Source organism: Tursiops truncatus, chromosome 7, assembly GCF_011762595.2.
Source record: "Tursiops truncatus isolate mTurTru1 chromosome 7, mTurTru1.mat.Y, whole genome shotgun sequence".
Lineage (NCBI taxonomy): Eukaryota > Metazoa > Chordata > Mammalia > Artiodactyla > Delphinidae > Tursiops > Tursiops truncatus.
This window is the reverse complement of record NC_047040.1, coordinates 55,804,150-55,831,555: the sequence shown is the minus strand read 5'-3', so window position 1 is coordinate 55,831,555 and position 27,406 is coordinate 55,804,150. Positions and strand designations below refer to the sequence as shown.

Sequence of the window (27,406 nt, the reverse complement as noted above, 5' to 3'; positions counted from 1 at the left end):
GTAAAAGACCTGTACTCAGAAATCTATAAGACACTGATGAAAGAAATCAAAGATGATACAAACAGATGGAGAGATATACAATGTTCATGGATTGGACGAATCAATACTGTGAAAATGACTATACTACCCAAAGCAATCTACAGATTCAGTGCAATCCCTATCAAATTACCAATGGCATTTTTTACATAACTAGAACAAAAAATCTTAAAACTCATATGGAGACACAAAAGACCCTGAATAGCCAAAGCAATCTTGAGGGAAAAAAATGGAGGTGGAAGAATCAGACTCCCTGACTTCAGACTCTACTACAGCTACAGTAATCAAGACAATATGGTACTGGCACAAAAACAGAAATATAAATCAATGGAACAAGATAGAAAGCCCAGAGATAAACCCATGCACCTATGGTCAGCTAATCTATGACAAAGGAGTCAAGGATATACAATGGAGAAAAGACAGCCTCTTCAATAAGTGGTGCTGGGAAAACTGGACAGCTACATGTAAAAGAATGAAATTAGAACACTCCCTAACACCATACACAAAAATAAACTCAAAATGGATTAGAGACCTAAATGTAAGGCCAGACACTATAAAACTCTTACAGGAAAACATAAGCAGAACACTCTATGAAATAAATCACAGCAAGATCCTTTTTGACCCACCTCCTAGAGGAATGGAAATAAAAACAAAACTAAACAATGGGACCTAATGAAATTTAAAGGCTTTTGCACAGCAAAGGAAACCATAAACAAGATGAAAAGACAGCCCTCAGAATGGGAGAAAATATTTGCAAATGAAGCAACTGATAAAGGATTAATCTCCAAAATTTACGAGCAGCTCACACAGCTCAATATCAAAAAAAAAAACAACCCAATCCAAAAAAGGGCAGAAGACCTAAATAGACATTTCTCCAAAGAAGATATACAGATTGCCAACAAACACATGAAAGGATGCTCAACATCACTAATCATTAGAGAAATGCAAATCAAAACTACAATGAGGTATCACCTCAAACCAGTCAGAATGGCCATCATCAAAAAATCTACAGCCAGTAAATGCTGGAGAGGGTGTGGAGAAAAGGGCACCCCCTTGCACTGTTGGTGGGAATGTAAACTGATACAGCCACTATGGAGAACAGTATGAAGGTTCCTTAAAAAACTAAAAATAGAACTACCATATGACCCAGCAAGCCCACTACTGGGCATATACCCTGAGAAAATCATAATTCAAAAAGAGTCATGTGGGCTTCCCTGGTGGCACAGTGGTTAAGAATCTGCCTGCCAACTCTATTTACAATAGCCAGGACATGGAAGCAACCTAAGTGTCCATCAACAGATGAATGGATAAAGAAGATGTGGCACATATATACAATGGAATATTACTCAGCCATAAAAAGAAATGAAATTGAGTTATATGTAGTGGGGTGGATGGACCTAGAGACTGTCATACTGAGTGAAGTAAGTCAGAAAGAGAAAAACAAATACCATATGCTAACACATATATATGGAATCTTAAAAAAAAAAGGTTCTGAAGAACCTAGGAGCAGGACAGGAATAAAGACACAGACACAGAATGGACTTGAGGACACAAGCTGGGATGAAGTGAGAGAGTGGCATGGACATATATACACTATAAAATAGATAGCTAGCGGGAAGCAGCCGCATAGCACGGGGAGATCAGCTCGGTGCTTTGTGACCACCTAGAGGGGTGGGATAGGGAGGGTGGGAGGGAGACTCAAGAGGCAGGAGATATGGCGATATATGTATATGTATAGCTGATTCACTTTGTTATAAAGCAGAAACTAACACACTATTGTAATGCAGTTATACTCCAATAAAGATGTTAAAAAAAAAAGGGACCTAATGAGACTTAAAAGCTTTTGCCCATCAAAGGAAACTATAAACACAATGAAAAGACAGTCCTCAGGGGCTTCCTTGGTGGCGCAGTGGTTGAGAGTCCGCCTGCCGATGAAGGGGACACGGGTTCGTGCCCCGGTCCGGGAGGATCCCACATGCCGCGGAGCGGCTGGGCCCGTGAGCCATGGCCGCTGACCCTGCGCATCCAGAGCCTGTGCTCCGCAACGGGAGAGGCCACAACGGTGAGAGGCCCGCATACCGCAAAAAAAAAAAAAAAAAAGACAGTCCTCAGAATGGGAGAAAATATTTGCAAATGAATCAACGGACAAAGGATTAATCTCCAAAATACATAAACAGCTCATGCAACTCAATATTAAAAAACAAACAACCCAATCAAAAAATAGGCAGAAGACCCAAATAGACATTTCTCCAAAGAAGACATACAGATGGCCAAGAGACACATGAAAAGTTGCTCAACATCACTAATTATTAGAGAAATGCAAATCAAAACTACAATGAGGTATCACCTCACACCACTTAGAATGGGCATCATCAGAAAATCTACAAACAACAAATGCTGGAGAGGGTGTGGAGAAAAGGGAACCCTTTTGCACTGTTGGTGGGAATGTAAATCAATACAGCCACTATGGAGAACAGTATGGAGGTTCCTTAAAAAACTAAAAATAGAATTACCATATGACCCAGCAATCCCACTACTGGGCATATACCCAGAGAAAACCATAATTCAAAAAGAGACATGTACCACAATGTTCATTGCACCACTATTTACAATAGCCAGGACATGGAAGCAACCTAAATGCCCATCGATAGGCAAATGGATAAAGAAGATGTGGTACATATATACAATGGAATATTACTCAGCCATAAAATGGAATGAAATGTGGTCATTTGTAGAGACATGGATGGAGCTAGAGGCTGTCATACAGAGTGAAGTAAGTCAGAAAGAGAGAAACAAATATCGTGTATTAATGCATGTATGTGGAATCTAGAAAAAGTGGTACAGATGAACCGGTTTGCAAGGCAGAAATAGAGACACAGATGTAGAGAACAAATGTATGGACACCAAGGGAGGAAAGTGGGTGGGGTGGTGGTGTGATGAATTGGGAGATTGGGATTGACATATATACACTAATATGTATAAAATAGATAACTAATAAGAAGCTGCTGTATAAAAAAATAATTAAATTTAAAAAAAAAAGCATAACAGAAGACTCCCACAAGTATGGATGCAACTTGCATCACATTTTCTAACTGAAGGCAGTGCTGTAATACTGCCCACATTTTCATAGCCAGCTATGGTGATTTTGCTGTTCCCATTAGTGTTACTCTCACCACCCTATGAGAAGAGTGATTCCTGCTGTCCCCACTCACAAATGAAAACTGGGGAACTGAGCTGATCACAGAAACCAATCTCCCCACAAACCTATATTTTTATAAAATTACACAAAGATTTAGCTAGGTATCAACTTCTTCCAGGAAATGTGAACATTTAGATTCTTATATGACTGAGAAAGAAGGCCACTTTGCATGCCACAAAAGACAAAATGTAGCCAAACAAGTCTTCTAGAATCAATTTGAGACAGAAAGTAATTCTATTACCATAAATTAGGGTAGCATGCCCTGGTTCAATAATAATTTTTTAAATCTCAGGCTGTCTTATACACTGACGAAATTCAAATAAGCTATGTTTTATTTTTATTTTGAGATGAAAGGAAAAAGGACTATAAGCTTACCTAACCTTTGGTAGTTTAAAAGAGGATATTTAAAACCTTTCCTTGACAAGTGCCCAAAGATGTAGGAACGAGGTTATTTGTTACAATGTTGTTTGTAATGTACAATGTATAAAGTAGGTAACAACTTAAATACCCAATTAGGGGAGGATAGAGTAAATAAATTATGGTATATCACCATACTAGTATACTATACAACCATCAACATTGGTTATTAGGCATACATTTGTCATGTAAAGATGTTTACATTAGTGAAGAAGTTATAAATAGTAAACCATTATGACCCCATTTTAATAAAAATATAAGTGAAAATGATTTTACATGCATAAGAATACACAGAAAAGAAAGTTAGAAGGGCACACCTTGAAATAATAATAAGGTTTATTTCTGGGTATTAGAATTATAGGTTGGTTGTTTTTTCTTTTTTTGTATTTTCTAAACTATTACTCTAAGGTTTCACTTGTTAAAAAAAGTAATAAAGCTTTGTAGTATATCAGAAAGAGCTTCATCCAAAAAGGTTAATATTAAGAAACTGTTTTCAGCCATGTGGTCTTGCCTTCTGCAGTATACTTCATACCAGCTAAGTGAGAAATTGCTTTATTTTCCTTCTGTCCCTGAGTAAACTGAATTACCAAATAAAAGCAGAGGCAGGGCTTCCCTGGTGGCGCAGTGGTTAAGAATCTGCCTGCTAATGCAGGGGACATGGGTTCAAGCCCTGGTCTGGGAGGATCCCACATGCCGCAGAGCGACTGGGCCCGTGAGCCGCAACTACTGAGCCTGTGCGTCTGGAGCCTGTGCTCCGCAACAAGAGAGGCCACGATAGTGAGAGGCCCGTGCACCGCGATGAAGAGCGGCCCCCGCTTGCCACAGCTAGAGAAAGCCCTCGCACAGAAACGAAGACCCAACACAGCAAAAATAAATTAATTAATTAATAAACTCCTACCCCCAACATCTTCTTAAAAAAATAAAAATAAATTAGAAAAAAAAAAAAAAAGCAGAGGCAGAACTCTAAGAATCAAAACACAAAGTTTCAGGATTTCAATTCCCATTGCTAGATTTCAGTTATTCATTTATTAAATAAATATTTATTATGCAGCTAAAATTTAAGGAACATAAGAATAAATCATGTACAGATCCTCCTCTAAGAGACCACAGTTACTAAGAGGGATCTACTTAAATTTAAAAAGAGATAATGCCACAAGAAAGGTATGTATGAAGGAGGGGTTTCTTTTTACTCAGGGAATTAGGGAAGTATTATTAAACGATGAAAAAAACACACAATTGAGATTTGGTACTAAAAAGCTGAATTTCTATGGTTATTTGATATAATTACCTTATGATAATGAACTCTATATAGTTCTAAGTGAAAAAAAGGAAGCTCCAAAATAGTATGCATGTTTAATATACGCATTTTACACACAAAGGCCCACACATACAACTCAGAAATATGTATACCAAAATGTTAACAATCCTAATCTTTAGATAGGGGTGTTACAGGTGGTTTGTGTGTTGTTTTGTTTTGTTTATCAATTTGTTATCTGTTGTGTCCTATTTTACTACAATAAACCTGAATTATGTATTACATACCAATAAATGTAGAAAACCTGCCCATGGTGACCAAATAAAAGCTTGCATCATGCCATGATTAGTGCTGGACTATGAGGGGCTAATGTGGACACGTCACAGATTGTGACCAGGATGAATAAAGCTTGTCCACTTCTCAGATAGCCCTTGCTCTGATTTTTTCCATCTGACAACACTGAATGACAAAATTATTGTCTCTACTTTGGTTGTAACAATCAGAGAACTGAGTAGATGCCTAAAGACTGAAAAAAGGACCAAAATAACCAGAACTCTTGAGGGTTTTTGCAATTATCTGATCATGAATAACCAATATGACTTCACAAAGAACTTGTCCTGTCTTGGTAATAGACAGCCATCTTCTTACATGGCAAAGTGGCAGGCCTGGCAGGTCACAGGAAATAAATTGATGAAACCTAGCTTGACTTTAGGAAGGCTTTTGATCCTGTCCTATAAGACAGGCTGGGAAAATATGACCAGGAGCAGACAACCGTCCATTAGCTAACTACAGCTTTGGCTATCAAGCAATAAGCAACACATTTAAATGTAGAAGATCACAGATGATGTTTTGTAACAACAAACTGAACAACGGGCACGCGAAAAAGGGTGTTCAGAAGGTAAAATAATAATTGAAGATGAAACTGTACAAACATCCAGAAGCAAAATTCAGACCTCAACTTAGTATGAAAAATGTGCTGCAAGTATACCTGGATTGTGGGAAATAAACTATTTGGATAGAAATCAGACTACCAATAGACACTGAAATAGCAGCTTAAAATACTGTTCTGACAATGGATATGGAATTAAGACTATGACATACAAGTGCACGTTGTACACACTCACATTAGCAGTAGCACATTGTATTGCCATTATTTGTTGGCAAGTCGTTCTCTCCCTCAAGTTTGTTTCTTCCTTGCTGTATTCCCAGCACCTAGCAGATTCTGGCAAGAGGAGTCTTTCAATAAATCCTTAAGAACAAATGAAATCATCTTCCCATCTTCCTCAGTATACCCCTCTAAGGCACTAACCTCCCCCCTGGAGTTCTGTAATTTTAGATGGATATGAATAATTCGCTGACCATTCAGGGGAGAAGTTAGAAATGCTGGGGGGTTGATAAATGAAATGGGATTGTTCAGTTTATAGAACTGAATTATTCAATTTCTGGAAGAGAAAGCCGGAGGTATATTAGTTACAATTCTCAAATTCTAAAGACATCTTACACAAAGGATATATCTTTTTCCACTAGAAATGTCCCAAAATGGCTGGGTCTGAGACCTCGATTAGGGAAATGAACCATTAAATATTGTAATAGATAATAACAATAACAGCAACAACAACAAAACTAAAATATATTTTGCTGAACGCTTTCACAAAAGAGCTAGCTCCTTGGTTCCGGTGATGAAGGCTACACATGAGCCCCTGTGAATTAAGGAGCTGGCCTCTCGAAAGCAAGCCCCTTCCAGAGCCAGGACCCCACAATTTCATGATAAGTATGAGTAATCAGCCATCATCAGAAGCTTTGCACAATTAAGCTGAAAATGCAAAACTCAATTTTATTTTCAGGATATTTATGTTCAAGGTGTCATAGAGGTCTATATCAATAGAATATAAAATACACTGTGGATGTATAGAAAGCAGATTTCTGGAAAATGCCATAATTATTTCTTTATGTATATTTGCATAGATTTCGATTCTTTTTTAATTAGCTGGTTATTTATTAATTCAGAATGTTCTAAATAAAACCTGATATTAAACATGATATAATTATTTCAGTTTCAAAATGAAACTAATGTGTTCAGTATACACAGTAATATACGGTTGTAGTGAGAAATAGTGAGAAAACAACCCAACCCTTGTTGATTCTTCTGACCTATTTATTGAAGGTTATATTTTTCTATTTTTTGGCCATTGTTTTTATTTGCAATATATAACAATTCTAATGACCCATTTGTCAACATAAAGAGCCTTTGGGTTTCTTTTCCTTTCCAAAAAGCAGTGAAAGGGTCCCCAAACCTATTGATTTAGCACCAAATTTAAATAAGCCCAGAGACCCTCTCACTTTTCACATTGAATAGAACAAGGTCAGACTGGGCATCTTCCAAATGTAAAGGCTTAATTGGACTAATTCTTTCATGATAATAATGTATATTTAAGATAGCCACTAAAAATTTTCAATGCTAATTTAGTAGATCAATTCCATTAAATGCTTTGAACTTTTCACCATTTGCTAATCTCATCTATTAAAGCTGCTGTTTTGTTGAAAATTTGAAGCTATAACTTAATATCAAACTACAAGTCTAGCCAGACCTAAGAAATACTTCCTTATATGTGAAATATAGCCTTAAAGGATCTTAAGTTGTGTTAAATTGTAAGAGTCTAGCCATAAAATTTCCTGCAGCCAAAATGCAGAGCGATCTTATCAGTCTACCGGCAATTGACATTATGGTAAGAAGCTTGCAGGGTTTTTTAAAATTTCAGAAATACATGTTTTTTGTGTCTGAGGCAAAGCTTTAACATCTGTGATTATTGGTTATAGACCAACCTTTACACAACTACAGGTTCAGATTTTAATATCAAGTACCACGTCATTTCGGTAATAGTTCAATTCAGATCAATAAAAATATCAAGATTTTGCTCAACATTTTGATGAATGGCTTAAGCAATATAACTCATTAATGTAAAAATAAAAATATATTTGTTAATTAGCTAATGAAGAATTTTGAGAGAAGAGACTCCACACCACTATCAAATATCCACCATGTCTCATTTGTTTGGAACTAGACTTCTAAGGCTATTTTTATTCCCTGTGATTTACCACCAGTATCCTCTGGGTGATAGTTGAGGAAACAGATGCTGGGAATCTCTCTCCGCTCAGTTCCTGAGACTTCTGACTCAAGGCCGTGCCAGCTCCCTGCTTTGTACTCGCTCTTGCCGAGGGTGGTGGAGTGAAACGTAAATGACTGCCTGATTTCCAGTCTCTCACTGCCAGTTTCCTCAGAGTTTCCACTTACGCATTTGACTCCTTTACCAACTTCGTTTGAAGTTCCCATTCCAAAATCCTGAACGGCATGTTCCCAGGATACATTTAAATTTTTTTTAACTCATTCAGTGGGGATTTTCCAACTGAAATAAAAAATAAATTGAAAACTGGGCAGGGGGGGTGTTCTTTTTTTTTTCAGTTTTCTCTTCACTGTTGATTGGGATTAGTGATATATGCAAAAGGAAGATGCAGGGGAAAAATAATTGTAAAATGTTCCCTTCCAAGCTCTAAGCACATTTTCTTTGGAGAACCATAAATCTGTTACTTACTGAGAAAGGGTTTGAAAGAAAATAGATCTGCATCTATTTGGAGATTATACTTAAACTGTTAATTAAAAAATTAACATTTATTAAATGTCCACAAAGTATAGAGCTTTATTCTTTCTTAGTGAATGTAGTAGGCTAATAAGAACATGAGGGTGGTAATCTAAGCAGTCTACCTTAGCAGTTTACCTAAGTAAATACCTTTTATAATAGATTTATAACAGAAGCACATTACAGATGGAGAATTCAGTTTCACAAGGCAGCGGTTTCTATTAAGTCTCTTATATTACGGAGAATTCACTGGCCAATCTATGTTTTTACAAAGCTTTTTTAAGAAGCTTACTTTATTTTAAACAATAGGATCTCTATTGGTGATTTTTACAATTTAATTTTACGTAAACCAATGGGATATCCTTATTAAGCACCACTGAATTACCTAAAGGTTTACTTATTAATCCTGTTTTTTAGTGTGGTTTAATGATAGCCTAGAATAATTGATTTAGGCTATTTTTACATTAGGAAAACTTAGCAATTTTTATTGTATTTCAGATAAAATGAGTTTAAATTGATGAATTAGATCTCACAACATAACTGCAACACCTGCTCTTGGTATACATCTATGTGAGACTGAGGCAACAAGTCAATTTACTAATTTAATGGAAATCTGTCCTTGGGTGTGGGGGGAAAGGTGTTGATTTACTAGCATATAGATCAAGCAGCCAACTAGAGACTAAATTATTGCTTTTCCATCATAAAGACACCTACCCATACTCAGATTTGCACCATATGATTCTCTGTGGAAGACCTCACAGGTAGATTGGGGCTCAGTGCCTCCTCACTACCACCAAATAAATATTTTTACCAGCCACAAATATATATACACACACACACACACATACACACACACATAGTGCCATATTAGTAACATTCTAACAGAAAATGAGGCCCTTTGAATAAGGAAAACTACTTTAATGAAAAAATTTGGTGAGACGCCCATAATGAGCAAAGAACCTTAAAGTGCAAGAGATTCTCCAGTGGAAAATCCTCACGAGCCACTACACAACAGGCAAAAAGTGAACATAAAAATTGACATTAAAAAGTCCATTCCCAACTTAGAGGGGTGGGATAGGGAGGGTGGGAGGGAGGCTCAAGAGGGAGGGGATATGGGGATATATATATGCATATGGCTGATTCACTTTGTTGTACAACAGAAATGAGCACAGTATTGTGAAGCAATTATACTCCAAATAAAATGTATAAAAATAAAATAAATAAATAAAAAATCCATTCCCCAATATTTTGCACAGATATTAAAAGAAAACTACACAAACACACACACACACACACACACACACACACACACACACACACACACACGGAAAGCGTACATGATGCTGAACTACTTTTGTAGCTGTAGCAAAAACTGATGTTTAACAGCAATACTCCTGGGCTCTATGTATGTACAAAACACCAAAATAACCAACTGATTCAGCCAGACATTTGAGCAAAGAAAGTCCATCAAACATGCTGGGTGATCTAAACAACTATACACCCACCCAGGCAAAGAGGTAAATTCATCATTTATGTATAAAGGAAAAAAGGGTCAGCAATATGTTTATGGTGAAACATACTAGACAAGGGAAAAAAAGTTTTTTAATGACTACCTCAGCCCTGGTATATGAATCACAAAACTAAAAAATCCCTCCAATATACACAAATACAGTTGCCTAATGTAAGAGTCTCAGCGCCAACAAGGGTAAGACATACTTTCATTTTAATGTACCCCTGATACCATCAAGTGGCCTAATAAGTGTAATACTGAAGTCAGTTCTACAGCATCTCAAGGGTTAAGTTCTGTGTTGTGAATAATTTTGAAAAAGTATCCCAGTAAGAATCAGGCTTAGGCTAGTTCAGCAAGAAGAACTGTTCCATAATGAGGCTTGGCCTGGACCAGTCCCAGTAGAATTAATTTTGTGCAGTAGAACACCTAGATAAATTAGTTTTGCTTTAAATATTGAGTCCTAAAAGAGTTAAAAGAGGTAGAATATCAATCAATAATTTTTAGATTAACTACTTTGTATATGACAAAACAAAATTAACTTTGGCATTATAACCCCTTCTTCTGGCATTTCAGATGAACCCCAAGTTTAAAATAAATAATTGGAGATTTAAAAACCAACCAAACATGTGCATTTGTTTCTTGGTACAGAATACTAACTCTCTGCCTAGTTTGTAAAAAGAAAAGCTTACTCATACATTTAGTAAAATTACAAATATGGTTATTATATTTAATTATTAAAATAATCACTTAAGAATTAAGATTCCTGAAAAAATATAGAAAGATTTCTATAGGGTTTTTGTTGTTGTTGTTGTTTTGCGGTACGCGGGCCTCTCACTGTTGTGGCCTCTCCCGTTGTGGAGCACAGGCTCCCGACGCGCAGGGTCAGCGGCCATGGCTCACGGGCCCAGCCGCTCCGCGGCATGTGGGATCTTCCCGGACCGGGGCACGAACCCGCGTCCCCTGCATCGGCAGGCGCACTCTCAACCACTGCGCCACCAGGGAAGCCCTATAGGGTTTTTTTAATGGAACTACTGAAGCAGTTAAGCTTTAAAAATTAAGTGAAAAATATCTCAATTAACAATGCTAGAGTCTTAAATTTTTATTTTAATAGATTAATCCCTCCAAAGTCTACCTATATTCCCCTTTTATAAAATTGATTTCTATGGAAACATATGTGTAGAATTAAAATCATGTCTACAAATGGCAACAAATTTAAACCAAAACTCCCTTGTGTTTCAATGGCTTTTTCTAGTTAAACAGCTACCAAAAAGGTAAGTACAAGATTCATTTCCCCGGGAGATGAAGTCAGGCTTTTAACCTGGCCAACTGCCCATATAAACAATCTTAAATGTTATTTGGTCATCATTTGGTAATTAAAATGGCAAATCACAACCATACTGAATTTATATCCATGTGCCAAAAAGTTATTTAGCAGATAACTAGAGATAGAGGAAATGTCTCTTTAATAGATTCTTTTAAGAATACATCTACAGGAAGCATCAGGTTTTCAAACAATCATAAAAAACAAGAAGCAGTTGAACAGTGTCACCCAGAGGTGAAAAGTATATTACTTCTAGAGATTTATATGGTTAACCATAATCTGCTTTTCAGCCATCATTTTTGTCACTTTCAGGTTTTTCACGAGTAATGTACCAGAAATCATTATTTTCCTAGTTGCATATTGAAATACCATATTTTAATGAATAAAAATAAATATTTTATTTTAGAAAAAGTACTTTACTTCTGGGTTAAACTGTATATCAATTTTCCCCCTTCAATACAATAAACAAACTGAACAACCAGGCAAAATACTTTCTGGAATTGAATATAATGCCCCTTGTCTACTTCTAGCCTACAAAAATTATTAACTAATACATTTTTAAGAGAAGGTTCTGTGACTACTACACAATTTCCATACACCCGAAATTATGTTTTTTTCTAAAAATTATACTGAACTATTGTATACCCCTAAGGCAAAATTATAACCCTAGGGAGAGTTTTAAGAATTCTTACTGAACCCTTCCATTGTTATGACAGAAGAGGATGGGAATGGGTATAAGAGTGCTGGGCAAGTACAAGAAAGGAAAATAATTCTGTTTTATTCCACAGGAAGTTGAAAAATAACAATATCTATTTTGACCAAAATTAAAAGGAGCCTGCCGATTTTTAACGAAAGAAGTTCCATACCATTGAACCTGCCAACTAGCAGCTGCATTAAGCACTTGGCTGCCACTGAATTCCTAAACTAAACTGCAGAAAAACACCTCCTCCTGGGTCTAATCAACTTCAGGGAGCTTCAAATAAACCTTAGTTTGTGGGGCCAGAGCAGGTCAAGTTTTTTAAGAGCCTCAGAATAGAGTCTTATGTTTGCTCTTGAGCTAAAAGGCACACCTGTACTTCGTAGAGAGCGTTTTCCGGGCCAGTTATGCTTAATCTATCAAGGATTTTCATCCGTTACTGGGTTTCCATTACCTTTTGTCAGATGTTTTCTCCAAGATCCCGCTGCTTCTTTTTAATCACCTAAGTAGCAACACTGATGTGACAAGCTCCAGAATAAGGCTCATCCTTTCTATTCTGCATCTTCAGCCTAATGATGAGAAATGGACTTCCATAAACTTGAAAAAGGCAGGGAAATGTTGCCAAAGTCATTATCCACTACTTTGAATTGGAAAGAAGAGATCTGTCCCTTTTAGAATATTAATAAAGTATAAAATAATTTTACAAAGCCTTCAGCATTTCGTATGTGAAATAAATGAAACTGCCCAGTGCTATTTCAAAAGAAAAACAAAATAACCTCATTTCCTACTCTCTGAAATCTACATCAGAATATATCCTCGATTTTGCATATCAAGCAGAGTGTTCAACTGCCTGACAGAAATGAGAGGATTACTGCCTGCATGAAAGCTAATATTAAAATAATCTCTCCCATTTAGATACCTTCTTCTTGTCTCTTTTTCCCTTTCTCATAGATGGAAGTGTTGTTGCCTAAATCAATACTTTGGCATCAAGGAGTAGCTTCTAAATCGCCAGCATGCTATTTGCCCGTGAGCAGGCTGTGGACTACAGCTCATGCCTGTCTGCCTGCTTGTGGCTAAGTCTCAGAGGGCAAAATTGCAGGCTTTCTCATACTCAAAACCACACCATCATTGACCATATTTGGTGATTCCATTACAGTAACAATTTGAAGGAGCACCAGGCTTAACAGCATTTTGGAGCAGACCTTAAGGAAGCTGCTACACATGGATCGTATTGACCTCTCCAGCCACTCTTAGACAATCCACAGCTGTTCCCAGATCTGCCGCCGGCGGAGGCAAGACACAGCGGCAGATCTGGGCGCCATCTAGTGGATTCTATTGATCTGGGGAGTCGTCAAGAGAATATGGAGGTTATAGAAAATTTGGACAACAATTACTAGAGCCAAACTATAAAATAAATTTTTCTTCAAACTACAATCGAAGCAGTAGGAAAGGAGGCATTTCTAAAGATAAAGGAAAAGAAGAATATAAACTCAAATGACTTATAGGAATTTCACAACTGGTTTTTCAATATGAATCTTAAGTCTTTGAAATGTCAAGTACTTCATTATTTATACACTTATTATGAAAAGGAAAATATGAAAAGTTTATTTTGCCAAAATATTACCATTTTCCTATAATCTGCCAAATTGGATACTGTACAGTTACATTTTACCTTAAGGGTTTATAGTTTAAGCCAATCCAAATGGAATTGAAACTTATTTTTCCTACTACCTAATATATAACATGAGTCCTAAAGATGCTGTTCATAAAATACTCCACCAAGTATTTCTCCCTTCTTCAGCCCAACATCACCGATTCCTAACACCTCAGAAAAGAGGTCTTACTGTTTCTCCTCTCTGTTCTTTGCACACAAATATTTTCTGGATGACAGAACTTCAACTTTCTCCTTGGCAAAGTTATGTCTACTACTCAGTTTAATATCAGATTCAAAATACAACTCCTGGAAAGCTGTACTCCTGACTGATCCACCATCACTTCCTACTTTATGTTTCCAAATGTATTTTATTTAGCGTTGCCGCTTGTCTCTGATTTCCTAATGCTTATCTCCACAAATCGTTCTTTTGTGTGACCCACAGCCTCTAGCACAGTAGAGGAGCCTATTAAATGTTGAATAATAGCTATGACATAAGTAGGTGACTATCTGTAAAGATCTGTTAATAAATCCTCTGGTTATTCTGCCCTTCTGGTAGGGTAAATGTATCAACAGTATCTAACATTTATTGAACTTTGCTAAAGTAGACACTATGGTAAGCAATTAATACATTTTCTTATTGGATGCTCACAACAGCCCTATGAAATAAGTACTGCTACTGTCCTTATTTTATAGCTCAGGAAAGCTGAGTCTAAAAGGTTGAGAAATTCACCCAGTTGTTATAGGTAGTAAAAAAGGGAGACCTAGAATCTGATCTCAGTCTGTCTCCAGAGCCTATATGCTGAACCACTCCACTATACTTTGCCTATTTTGTTATTTTGTTATTTGTCTATGTTATTAAATATATGATACACTGTTATCTTATTACTGGTTGTATTATATTTGGATGATTCATTTTGCAAAAATTAAGTAGTTATTTGATCCCATACAAAATCAGTTATTTTAGATAGTTACTGAAAATTATTCAAGTTGTTCGTATTTTTTACCATGTTTGTTCTTCAAAGAATGAGCTTACTATAATTAAAAGATCTGTACAGAGGAAGGAAAAGAAATTACTTTGCTGATCAAAGGACTGATGTAGGAAAATATGCAAGCTGACTGCATTTAGCTAAGATTGCAACAATGAAGTGGAAGAGCTAGGGGAAATGGGAGATCTGGTAATAACTGTTTCTTTGTTTTTTCAGTTCACCTGACCTCTTTAAACATTTTAATTTAGAAATGCCCCTCAGTCCTCAAGCTTGGCCGCATGAGTAAGAAATCAGGAACCCCACAGGAACCACCTGTGGGGTTTCATTTCAAGGGAATTGGAAAGGGCTCCCAACCTCCTAAAATATTTTAAAATGTTTAAAAGTGCGTTCTTAGAGCTTCTTGCCTTCAATTTAATCAAGAAAAGGACAGCATTGGTCTTAATTGCTCAAAACTAGAAAGAACTCACATGTCCCTAAACAATAAAATGGATAAATAACATGGTAAATTCATACAATGAAATATTATTCAGCATTGAAAATTAATGCAGTAATACCACACACAACATGGATGAATCTCAAAGTATAATTTTGAGCAACTGAAGCAAGACAGAATACACATAACTCCATTTACCTAAAGTGCCAAAACAGTCCAAGCTAAACTATGTTGCTTAGGGATGTATAACTAAGATGAGAAAACTACAGAGAAATACAAGGAAATAATGCCACAAAAGTTGGGCTAGTGGTTGCCTCTGAGAGGAGGGGGAATGGGATAAGGAAGGAGACCAGGAAATTTCTGGAGGTCTGGCAATACTTCAAATTGTACACTCATGCTGTGTTCACTTTTCTGTTTGTATATTTCCTACAATGTAACATATTAAATGTAAAATTAAAATTATACAATTAAAGTGTAAAATGAGCACATCCAATGATCATTCCAAAAATGCATCAGGAAAGAGAACACATTAAGCTTTATCTATTATTTGTACTTCTGTGAGAATAAGTTTATTAGTTCTATGACTGCAGGCAGATTTGGGAAGAAAGGAGAAAAGAGCAAGCACGAAGACAACTAAATTCTAGACAAATGCAGTGGTTGGAATGTGAGCTCTGGAATGAGACGTGAATTTGGCCTAGAGCCCTGCTACTTGCCAACTGTGGGCCTTGGTTTGGTGTATAAACCACTCAAATCCTCCATTCTCCACCTACAAAATGAAGACCATAGTTATATCACAGGGTCACTATGAAGCTTACACAATGTACTGCTTTCCAGTAATTGCCCAAGAAGTGTTTTTTTCTTTCCCTGAGATTGGAAGCAGAGGAAGAAATCACCACAGGGAATAGAAAAGGCGAAAATGCAGAGACTGCACTCACAGTATTTCCTTCCCACTCATCCCTGGTCACTCCTCAATCCCACTGGCTTCTTCCTGAACCATTCACCCAAAACTGCTCTAGCAAGTCACCAGGGACCTACCTTCTAGTTTCTAAATCCAGTGAACAACTTTTCTCTACATCATTTGACACTGTTGACTGTTCCTTACTCCTTGAAATTCTTCTCTTGGTTTGCTCTACCACTAACAGCTGTGGGAGACTCAGTAAGTCACTCAACCACAAGTTTGTTTTCTCACCTATTAAATGAGGGTAAAAGTAACCCATGGCTTTCTTGTGCGACTAAATGAACTAATGTACCTAAAGCACTTAGCACATTGCCTAGCACAAATAAGTATGCAATAAATATTAGCTATTACTATTAATGCACAATTAAGACAGTTACTCCACAGACTATAATTTATTATTCATTATAATGCTCTGTACTTTTCAGAACTAAGGGTCACCTAACCTTTAAGATTAAGACCTCAATGAGAGGAAGAGAGAGATTTTTTAAATATATAAATATACAGGGGAAAAAAGCTAAAGAATACACTTGTATACTTTAACAGTATAACTACCTTGCTTATTTTATAACTGAAAAATATCTGAACTAGAATAAATTAAGTGAAAATATAAGTAGATTCCAGTCAGCAAATGTTAGTGTTTTCACAGTGGAATCCATATCTTTTATTATTATTAAATAATAATATTAAATACTCATTAATCATATATGTCATTCACTGGTAAAATGTGCTTTCAGTAGATAACATGAAAAATCTGATACCACAAAACCTTTGCTATTCCTATTTTCTGTGCTTAATATTGCAATTCAAATTTTGTTAAATTTTAAATTATGGTTTTGGGCTTCCCTGGTGGTGCAGTGGTTAAGAATCCACCTGCCAATGCAGGGGACACGGGTTTGAGCCCTGGTCCGGGAAGATCCCACATGCCCCAGAGCAACTAAGCCTGTGCGCCACAACTACTGAGCCTGTGCTCTGGAGCCCACCAGCCACAACTACCGAGCCCACGTGCCACAGCTACTGAAGCCCGCGCACCTAGAGCCTGTGCTCCGCGAAAAGAGAAGCCATTGCAATGAGAAGCCTGCGCACCACAACGAAGAGTAGTCCCCGCTCGGCACAACCAGAGAAAAGCCCACGCACAGTAACGAAAACCCAACACAACCAAAAAAAAATAAAATTAAAATAGTTCTTAAAAATAAAATAAAATAAAATTATGGTTTTGAAGAATGCAGTAAGAACAGAAAAAAGGAAGTGAAAGAAAATAGAACTGATTAGATAGAATTGTATGAGGACACTGGTATGATCTTTGTAAATATGAGGACAAGATCTTAATTTATATTATAAATATATTTGTATTTTTAAATGTCATTAATCTAAAAGTAAAGGGTCTGTTTGTTTTAGCTACAAAACTTACTTTCCCTCTCTTAATTGCCCCCCACAAAAAAAAAGACACCAAACATAAACCACTTCATTCAAAAAGGAGACTCTCATGACAATAGGATTAATGTGACAACCATTTTCCACACTTTATTCTTCATGCCCAGAATGACATTGGTAAGATAAGACATTTTAAAAGTCAATAGCACTTATTTTGAAGTTTAAACTATCATGTTAAAAAAAAGTCATTTCCTTAAACAGGAAATGTATTAATAATGGCACAAAAGACAGTACAAGTCTCACTATAGAGTACAATGTTTCCCTTCAAAAAGAATATGATATCCTTATCCTCAAAGAGTAGTAACTCTTTAAGGAGTTGTTTAAAAAATAAATACAGGGGAAAAAATCTTGGCACCTTTCATCTCACATTTGCATATATTTTGCTGAGTTCTGATCATTTGATTTAACTGAAGATTTAAGTTGAGACTATCTGAAATTTAAAGTTGCATCAATATTCTCTAGTTCTCACCAATCAAACAAGTTCTACTTGCTTTATACCAACATGTCCCAAACCACCACATTTTTGCAGGTGATCCATTCTGTTAAGCATCATACCCCAGAAAGCTCTGCAAAGAATGACTTATTAAGATACATTTTTACAGACTCCTAAAGTTTTTAGACTTACTTATAGAACAAGATTTTAAGTTGGAAGCATTTGGGGCATTATTTAATTTGTATTTTATTTGCAATGACTTTGGATTAGATAGTATGGGGTGGGAGGATTCCAAGCCATGTAATTGTACCTGGATTCAAAGTTATGAGGTGTCACAAACAATATAGTTTAATTACCTATTAGCTAAAAGTACATAACCTTATACTCTGTTTCAATTCACTGCCTAACTCATTTTGCCAACAGGCCTGACTTCCCCACTCTTACCTAGATAAAATTTCCCCATTTGATTATAAAGCAAAACTTTAGTTTTAGTTTAGCCTATTGACTGAGGGTGTGTGTGTGTGTGCACGCGCATGTGTGTGTGTGTGTGTGTGTGTGTGTGTGTAGTCCTTTGTGTGTTGACCAGCTACTGTTCAATCAAAGGCATTGTCAAATACATCCTGAAATATAATAAACTAGATTCTGTCTGTCCACTTCAAAAAATCCATCTAGACACATAGAAATTAAGGAGTTTGGGTCAAACATTCCAAACTCTTTTTTCCAAAGTAGCGGACAAACAGATTTCCTGGAGCTAACGGAGGCTAGTATGGCCACTCTCTCCATGGATTGAGTCAATTCACTGAGTCAGCATGTTTGCGAGTATATGGTTACTTGAAGACTGTGAACCCAGTGGAAGCCCCTTATTTCCCAGGCTGAGGTTATAAGTTGGTCTCTGGAAAGAAATGGTTCTTGCTAATACTAACTTTCTAAGATGAGACATTCCCAAGTCTCCAAAATTGTTGTTTTGCTTTTGAATCAGCACTCTCAGGGTCCAGGATGTAGATTATTCCCTTGAAAATAACTTTTTACTAAAAACTGTTTTGAGTAGTGATTTAGAAATGCTTCTTCTTAAAGTCTCCTTTTTATGAACAAAGAGGATCTTTGTTGACCGAGTAACAGAAAGTGCAAAGATGGACTTTTTACTTTTCCATAAAGTTGAAGGCTGCAAAATACACCAACATGAAAGGCACATCTTTTTTAATGTGAATTACCTAAAAATGTGATTTTAACCAAACACTGAGCAAAAGAACACATGGTAACACCAAATCCACCTATCTACTAGACCTGGATTCATTTGAGTTGAGCGGGGGGAAAAAAATCACTCCATTAAGTTGATTTAATAAAAGCCAAGAAATAAGCCCTTGAGCAGAGCATGGGTGTAAGGATGACCCAGTCTTCCACTGCTTCTTGAACTGTTTCGTGGGCAAAGATGTTTGCTGTGATGGGGATTTAAGGAATCCAGGAGTTCCTTTTTCATTTAAAATACAAATAGACTCCCCAAAAAAGAATTTTTTCCTGTCCCCAAATATCTTCCCTACTAATGTGTGAAATTTCACCAGTATATTAAAGTAAATAAAAGAGCAAACCCATATTGTAAGGAGACAGAAGCCCTAACTGTCTCACAGTTATATCCCCAGGACAAGATCAGTGCCTGGCACAGAGGCTGATAAATATCTGTTGAATGAACATAGTTCCTGATATTTTTATGCAAAGGAGAGTTTTTAAATGTTATTTGTTATTTGTTCAGCCATATATGAGTATGGCTGAATTTGCAAGCTGTATAGGACAGGGGGAGGCCACATTTGGCCTATGGGCTGTAGTTTTTGGATGCTTGATCTAGACCTTAAGCTACTGGTGACCATTTCCCCCAGGGATGTTGATTTTAGTTGGTTTTTGAACCTCTGCCTCTCGAGTCATTTTTACTAACTTAAAACTCATACACACATCTCCCTGTGAGATGTGTGTATGAGTTTTACATCAATTCTCTTTCCAATTAGATTTATGCTAGAACTTAGAGAAATTACTGAAAAGCTAAGAAAGGGGGAACTTCAGGTTAAACAAAGTATACTTATTATTTCAGAAAAATGGAGATGAGGGCAAATTTCTGATTTGTAACAATTTTTTGGCCAGTCTGGCTACAATCTAATAAACGACAGGGAGAGAATAAGTGTTCTCTTATGAATTTGATTACATAATAATGGATAACATTCTTTACCACCAAAATTTTGCAATCCAAAAATCAGTGGGTGGTAGTGTGTCCTTGTCTTTATAAGTTCCTATAAATCCTAACTCCAACCTTATTTAATTAAGTGGTTGGGGTGGGAGTGGTGGGGAAACTGACAAAAAAATTAATCCAACACATAGATTTTCACTACCACTCCATATTATCAGATTTCACAGTAAGAATATTTATTATTGGCATTGAGCATTAATACACTAAAGAAGGACAAGTAACTGATGCCGGAGATATAGTTTAATCTTTATGAAAATTATTACAAGAATAAAGGTTTTTTCTTCCCCCAGGGGCCTGTGGGCCTGTGTTAATTTGCACAGTTTATAATCTAAAGTCTGAATAAGGCATCAGAATAAGTCAAATGGAGAGCTGTGTGCTGTAGTATTATGCCAACTATTAAATTACCTTTGAAAGAGGGAAAAAATATATGACAGGTTTCATTTCAACACTAGAAAGACAAGGCAGTAGGATTATGTTAAATTCAGAAAAGAAAATTGTTTGGTTGCATCTTTGTTAGCAATCTGAAAGCATCCATTGTGTTACTTCAGTAATGCTATTAAGCTAGTTTTATTAAGGCAAATTTATAGCAATGTTAGAAATTAATACCACTCTTATTTCCTCCACTGCCTGATTTTATTGAATGCCATGGGGCATATTAATCAGTAAAGCCAAGTAGTGCATGAAATAAAAGTATAAATTAACCTGTAACATGAATATAAAAGGGGCTTAATAAAATAGAAATAAATAACACTTTAATGATAATCAACCTGCCCTGTCTGAGCCAATCAAAAATTGTGATAACACCAAACACAGGGTCTAAAGAGCCCTATATATTTACATAAAGTTAGATGGAAGTACTCATTGACATGGAAGTCAAAGATGACAATTACGGCTCCATAAGCCAGAAATGATGTGTCGCTTGAATCGTGGTACTATTGGTTCAACAGATAAACACATGTACTGCATTAAAAGAGTATGAACACTAAGCACAGCTAATTATTCTAAGTTCTCATTCTTTGTCAAATGGTTTAGAAGAAAATGATGGTCTTATTGGGCTTTCCTCCCCACCCCCAAACATATTCTGATACTTTTTAAAGTATAGTATATGGCCTTTTAATTTATTGATATAAATTGTATTTTATATCAGTTTTTAAGTTTTTAAATATTATATTTTACTAAAATTTTTTAAATCTCTTCTCTGTCTGTAATTAGGACTCCCTTTAGCTTTTTTCATGTTATTGTACTTTCTTCTTTCTGGACAAAATAAAATACACTGTTAATATTAATATTAACATAGTATGTCTATAAACTATAAATTTTTTTTTTTTTTTTTTTTTTTTTGTGGTACGCGGGCCTCTCACTGCCGTGCCCTCTTCCGTTGTGGAGCACAGGCTCCGGACGCGCAGGCTCAGCGGCCATGGCCCACGGGCCCAGCCGTTCCGCGGCATGTGGGATCTTCCCGGACCGGGGCACGAACCCGCGTCCCCTGCATCGGCAGACGGACTCTCAACCACTGCACCACCAGGGAAGCCCCTATACATTTTTTTTAGAAAAAGAAAGTACTGAATACTTACATGTAACTGGATGACACTCTAATCTATTCCCCTCCGAAAAGTGTTTCCTATGAGTGCATATAATTGAATCAACTATGGTATCACAATGTAAGACACCTACAAAATAAAATCCAAACCTTACTTAAAACAAATAGAGCAATATTCTCAACTCCTGACAGAAAAACTGAAATAGCTATAAGCTTCAGTCTAATCTAGAACTCTGCATTTACATATGCAATCAAAAGGAGATCATGGAGGTAAAGGGAGGGGCTTACAAACCTGTTATTTTTATAAACATCTGCTAACGTTACCAGATCGATGGAAGAACAAAACAACCATTTGGAATAAAATACACTCCTCAAATGCACAATGTTGCTATTAATATTCATGGAACAAAAATACCCATACATAGCTCTACTCAGATTTGTTCTCCCAGACTTCAGCATTGACTGTATTAATCAAGGAAGATGATATAGAAACACTTTAAATCATGTTCTAAAATTACATGAACAATGACTTTTAAATTATAACTCATTTATGTTGCTTTCTAATGCTGATGCTAAATCAATTTGATTAAATCTTTAAGGGTCCTGTACCCTGTCACCAAATCAATCTCCCTGGAATCTTATTCCTATTATGTCTCCCTCTAAAACCCTCCCTGGCTCCCACTGCTTCCAGAATAAAGCCCTAACTAATTAGTTGCACACTGAAACTTCACAGATAGCCTCCTACTCCCCTGTAGTTACCCAAAGTTCCTATGTGCCAGTCTAACAGGGGCCCCTTTATGATCTTCTTTCTGCTTAAAGTATCTTTCTCTCTCATCACTACTATAGTCCCACCACCAACCCCATAAAGTTCTTTCCAACTTCAAAGCTCTGCTCAAATACTACTCCTCCCTAAAGTTTTCTGATCACTCTGAAATTGCAGATTTTAATTTCAACATGAGGGAGAACCAGAGATGTGGATCCACAGAATTGTCATCCCATCATAGTTTTTTTTTTTTTTTTCTGGCCACACAGGGCAGCTTGCTGGATCTTAGTTCCCTGACCAGTGATTGAACCCAGGCCCCGGCAGTTAAAGAGCCAAGTCCTAACCACTGGACCACCAGGGAACTCCCCATCATAGAATTTTAAGTCTTATACTGTTTTACAAAAAAAACTAATTCTTTCTTAATTTTTTAAAACTTGGGGCTTTCCTGGTGGCGCAGTGGTTAAGAATCTGCCTGCCAATGCAGGGGACATGGGTTTGAGCCACACATTAAGAGATAATTTTCCTGACAGTATGGGCAAAATCACCAATTCTGGTATGGGAGTATCACTCTTGAGTTCCTTCCCCTCCAATAGAGCAGAATAATATAGGAAGGGCTACAATATATAAAATGTATGTCCAGAGATATTACAATGGCTGATTTAGAAAGTAAAAAGTCATTCAGATATTGTGAATTATTTTACGGTAGTGAAAACCTACTAACCCAAGGACCTCATCAAGCATAAGAAAACAATATTAAAGACCACTGGGCTGGGACCTCCCTGGTGGCACAGTGGTTAAGAATCTACCTGCCAACGCAGGGTACAAGGGTTCGATCCCTGACCCGGGAAGATCTCACATGCCGCGGAGCAACTAAGCCCGTGTGCCACAACTACTGAGCCTGTGCTCTAGAGCCTGTGAGCCACAACTACTGAACCCATGTGCCACAACTACTGAAACCCGCGTGCCTAGAGCCCGCGCTCTGCAACAAGAGAAGCCACCGCAATGAGAAGCCCGTGCACTGCAACGAAGACCCAATGCAGCCAAAATAAATAAATGTTCCTTTGGAAAAAAAAAAAGAACACTGGGCTTTTGTATTTTATTAACTTACAAAGTGAAAATTAAGTCTGGGTCATATTAGAACACCCAGTGATTGTGGTGGGACCTCCCCTCATCATCACAATCTCAAAAATATGTCAGATGGGGCTTCCCTGGTGGCGCAGTGGTTGAGAGTCCGCCTGCCGATGCAGGGGACATGGGTTCGTGCCCCGGTCCAGGAAGATCCCACATGCCACGGAGCAGCTAGGCCCGTGAGCCATGGCCGCTGAGCCTGCGCGTCCGGAGCCTGTGCTCTGCAACGGGAGAGGCCACAACAGTGAGCGGCCCGCGTACCGCAAAAAAAAAAAAAAAAAAAAAATATATATATATATATATATATATATGTCAGATGGTATATTTTAACTTCTATGCTTTATTTCAGGGGGAAAAAAAGTTGGGGGGAGAGCTGTAAGGCCAGAGAAGAACCACAGAGATTACATAAAGATTTTAGCTGATTTCATTTTTCAAGAAATAAAAAATATTGTAGACAGAATCCTTCCCCGGATTAAAGACAGAAAAGAAAACTTACTGCCAAATTCTTGCCTATCAATTATTCTTAGCAGTATCCTAATAATTTCATATAATTAAAGAACAAAATTGGACTCTCTGTGACTTAAAATTGTAATAGTCTAGCACATGGAGATTATCTGTATTCTAACCATCTATGTTATAAATGTACATAGCTTGTAAACATCTTTGTTATAAATGTAAAACAACAACTATAATAATTATTATAATAATAATCCAGCCAGAGAAACTGCAGAGTATAAAACAGTATGGTCTTCCCCTGCTGTTTCTACTTCTAAACTTAACTAACACTTCCAGTTGCCAGGGCTTGGTGCCCTGACTTTAAGGCTGATTCATAAACAAAGAGTAAACAAAAAAAAATTAAAAGGCCATTATGCCAATAAATCAGTGGGTCGAGGGGAAGAGGAGAAATGAGACTGTCGATGCATTGAGTGTAATAAGCAAGCACGTACATGAAGATGAGCATTGCCTGGAATTCCAAAAGCTACGCTAATGAGCTTCTGGGGAGTGGCAAGGCTGTCCTGCCACCGCATTTAGATTAAGAAATTTTCCAAGTCTGACTTGCTGTGGAACTTTATCAAATCTGAAGATCATATAGTGCCCTTTGGCAAACTGGACACAGGGCTGCAATCTCAAATCTCTGCAAGTGAGACATGTAGACCAGCTCAAGCCCAAGAGGGCACACTACGGAGATTATTTTGGAAAACCATAATGACATTGAACAGGAGGCTAGCTTAACATCTTGTCCAAGTGAGGTCCCAGCCTCCTCCGTGATGGTTGCTTGGAGTTCTGAAAGCTAATGAGGGGAACCATCTGTAGTACTTTGCTGGCAGATGTGTCCCCCCTCATAATGTGTCCCCCCTCATACTGTGCCAACGTCTCCTAATGGGGAGGTCTGTAGAGGGCTCCAGTATCACTCTGTGAGGGAAGATGGTGCTATTTAGCAACCACGTTATCTAGAGGCCAAACCAACATTTAACCATTCGTAAATATGCATTTTAGTATGCCTTGTCTCTTCAAATATGAATATCAGAATGAGGTATGAGTGTATTTATTTGTAAATTTGTTTTCATGTCACATTCAGGGACACCCACGATTAAAAATGATATCCTACATTTATTCCTTTTGTAAAAATTTTAGACTATTTCAAATGAAAGGAGGATCCAAATTGAGTGAACTGGTTATTTGCTAATAGCACTGTTAAAAAGTCATCAGAGAAATCTCCAAAGATGAAAAATATATATATATTCAGGTATGTTTTCCTTCCTTCCTTCAAATATGTTCAATATAATATAATTTCTAATTTTATAATATCACAAAGTAATGAGAAATTAAATTCAAATGATAAATCAAAATATGAGTAAATTTTGAATTATGATGGAATGACATTTCAAAGCATTTATTTGGCAGCATATGGGAAGTTACATAAAGACTGTAGCAGGCATCAAAATATTTTAATGCAACCATTAACAGTTTTAAAGATAGACCTAATCACAAACTCAGCATTTAAAATAAGTACATACATACTTGCATACTACAAAGCTGTTTTAAAAGAGCATAAATTATTTTATCTTGCTGTAACTCTCAAAATTTTATGGCAGTTAAATTCTATCATTCTTTTCAGTTTCAGTTAATCTACTGCCATTGAAAGAGCCTTGTATATATTAATTTTCTTTTTCAAAAAAATAATAATGCTCCTTTTCAGATACTGATTTGAAACTCATTCAATTATACGAGCTCAGCTTCCATCTCAAGAAAAAGATAAAAGAGACACAGAGGAGACCAGATAAAATGAAAATTTTAAGATTGTTAACCAAGGCCTTATTATTCACCAAAAGTTACAAGATGCTTAAAACCAAAGAGAAAATACCTACATTTTAACTTGGCTAACAAGGTTAGGCGAATTTTTAATATGAAATATGCAGCTTTTAGGAAAAGTGTAAAATAAGCTTAAAATAGTAGTTTATGTAAATCTCACAGAGCAGAACCATGACCAGCTATTCTACCATCTATCTCACATAGAGAAGATCTTAAATGCATTTCCCCAACAGCAGAGTAACATAAATTAGACTGCCAGGTAAGACTGACAATTCTTCCTGCCTGAAACCTCCTCTTAAATTAGATCTGCCTTCCAAAAATATTATTATAAGAAATTCCAGTTCAGATTATTCTTATTCTCTATAACTGATACAGATATAGACATACAAATGATATCTAAAAAGGAAAGTTCTTCACAAGCTTCAGCTTGTTTTCATAATAAATTCCACACCGAATATTAGTACTAGTAATTGATTTTAGCAATAAGTAAAAGAGTAATAAACAGCTCCCGCTATTTAATGAAAGAAATGTCTCAGCTTCAGGTTTTATTTATTAGCATTTGAAGTCCCTCCATAACCCTAGTAAGATCAGTTATGGCTTAATTAAATGAGAAAGATGGCCTGCCAAAGATTCTTTGTTCTTAAAATAAATACTGTATGTTTTCAGTTTTCCTGTAAATCATCAGAACCTATTTCAACTGGAAGACAGACTGGGCTCAAGCCTAAACATACTTCATACAACCCAAATAAAGTGTCCTTTGCCTGGAATTTTTATATTTTTTTTCATAGTGTACCAGCTACAAATATCATCTTAAGAGGTTTCTGCTTTATTAACCATTTGAGAGTCATTCATCTTAAGAGTTGTACCAGTGAGAAGGTAGCAGAGCCTGTTCACAGCAGAAATATTTGCTACTTAAAAATGAACACAAATTTAGACTTACAACGTGTCTGTCCTCAGTGCTGTGTTTGTAGTGAAGTTCCATAGTTATTACATGTCCTAAGTATATATTCAAATATATCTATAAATGAAAAACAAAAGGCTAAACGTTCACTGGCAAAAGATTGAGTTGCTCCATCAACATGTCAGGAGTACTTCAAATAAATGATCTCTTCTAAAATCCTTTGGAAGAACGATTGCATATGTCTGGCTTTTCCTCTCTCCGCCCCTGCTCACCACTTTCCTCTACTTTCATCTGTAATCACGTCTGCCCCTCTCTGGCCACACTGCAATGATCCCCCATTATACTGACCGGAAAAAATGGGGAAGAACGATGGTTAAAGGGAGGCAACAAGATGACTGCCGCTTTCTCCGATTTGAGAGTGACAACGCCGCTCCCCTATTTGGCCACTAGCTGGCGCCAGAGCTCTAAAGATGCAGTGATACATTGCGTCACAGCTTGCTAATTAACAAAGATGTTTTTAAACTGACCATAGTTTTCCTAGGAAAACAGGAAATTACTTTAAC

At 36.8% G+C, this 27,406-nt stretch overlaps 1 long non-coding RNA gene across 2 annotated transcripts in view; it reads right to left on the bottom strand.

Moving 5' to 3' along the window:
- Window positions 1-27,172, bottom strand: part of LOC109547817 (uncharacterized) — a 276,566-nt gene extending 249,394 nt beyond the window's left edge. Inside the window, exons 1-2 of one of the 2 annotated variants that reach the window (XR_002173746.3) lie at window positions 12,990-13,476; window positions 12,525-12,639 (exon numbers count right to left, since the gene is read on the bottom strand). This is a non-coding gene — a long non-coding RNA (uncharacterized lncRNA). Of the gene's footprint in view, window positions 1-12,524; window positions 12,640-12,989; window positions 13,477-26,882 lie in introns of those variants that run through there. The other variant, XR_012333062.1, reaches the window with a different exon arrangement.
- Between the last annotated feature and the right edge of the window lie 234 nt (window positions 27,173-27,406).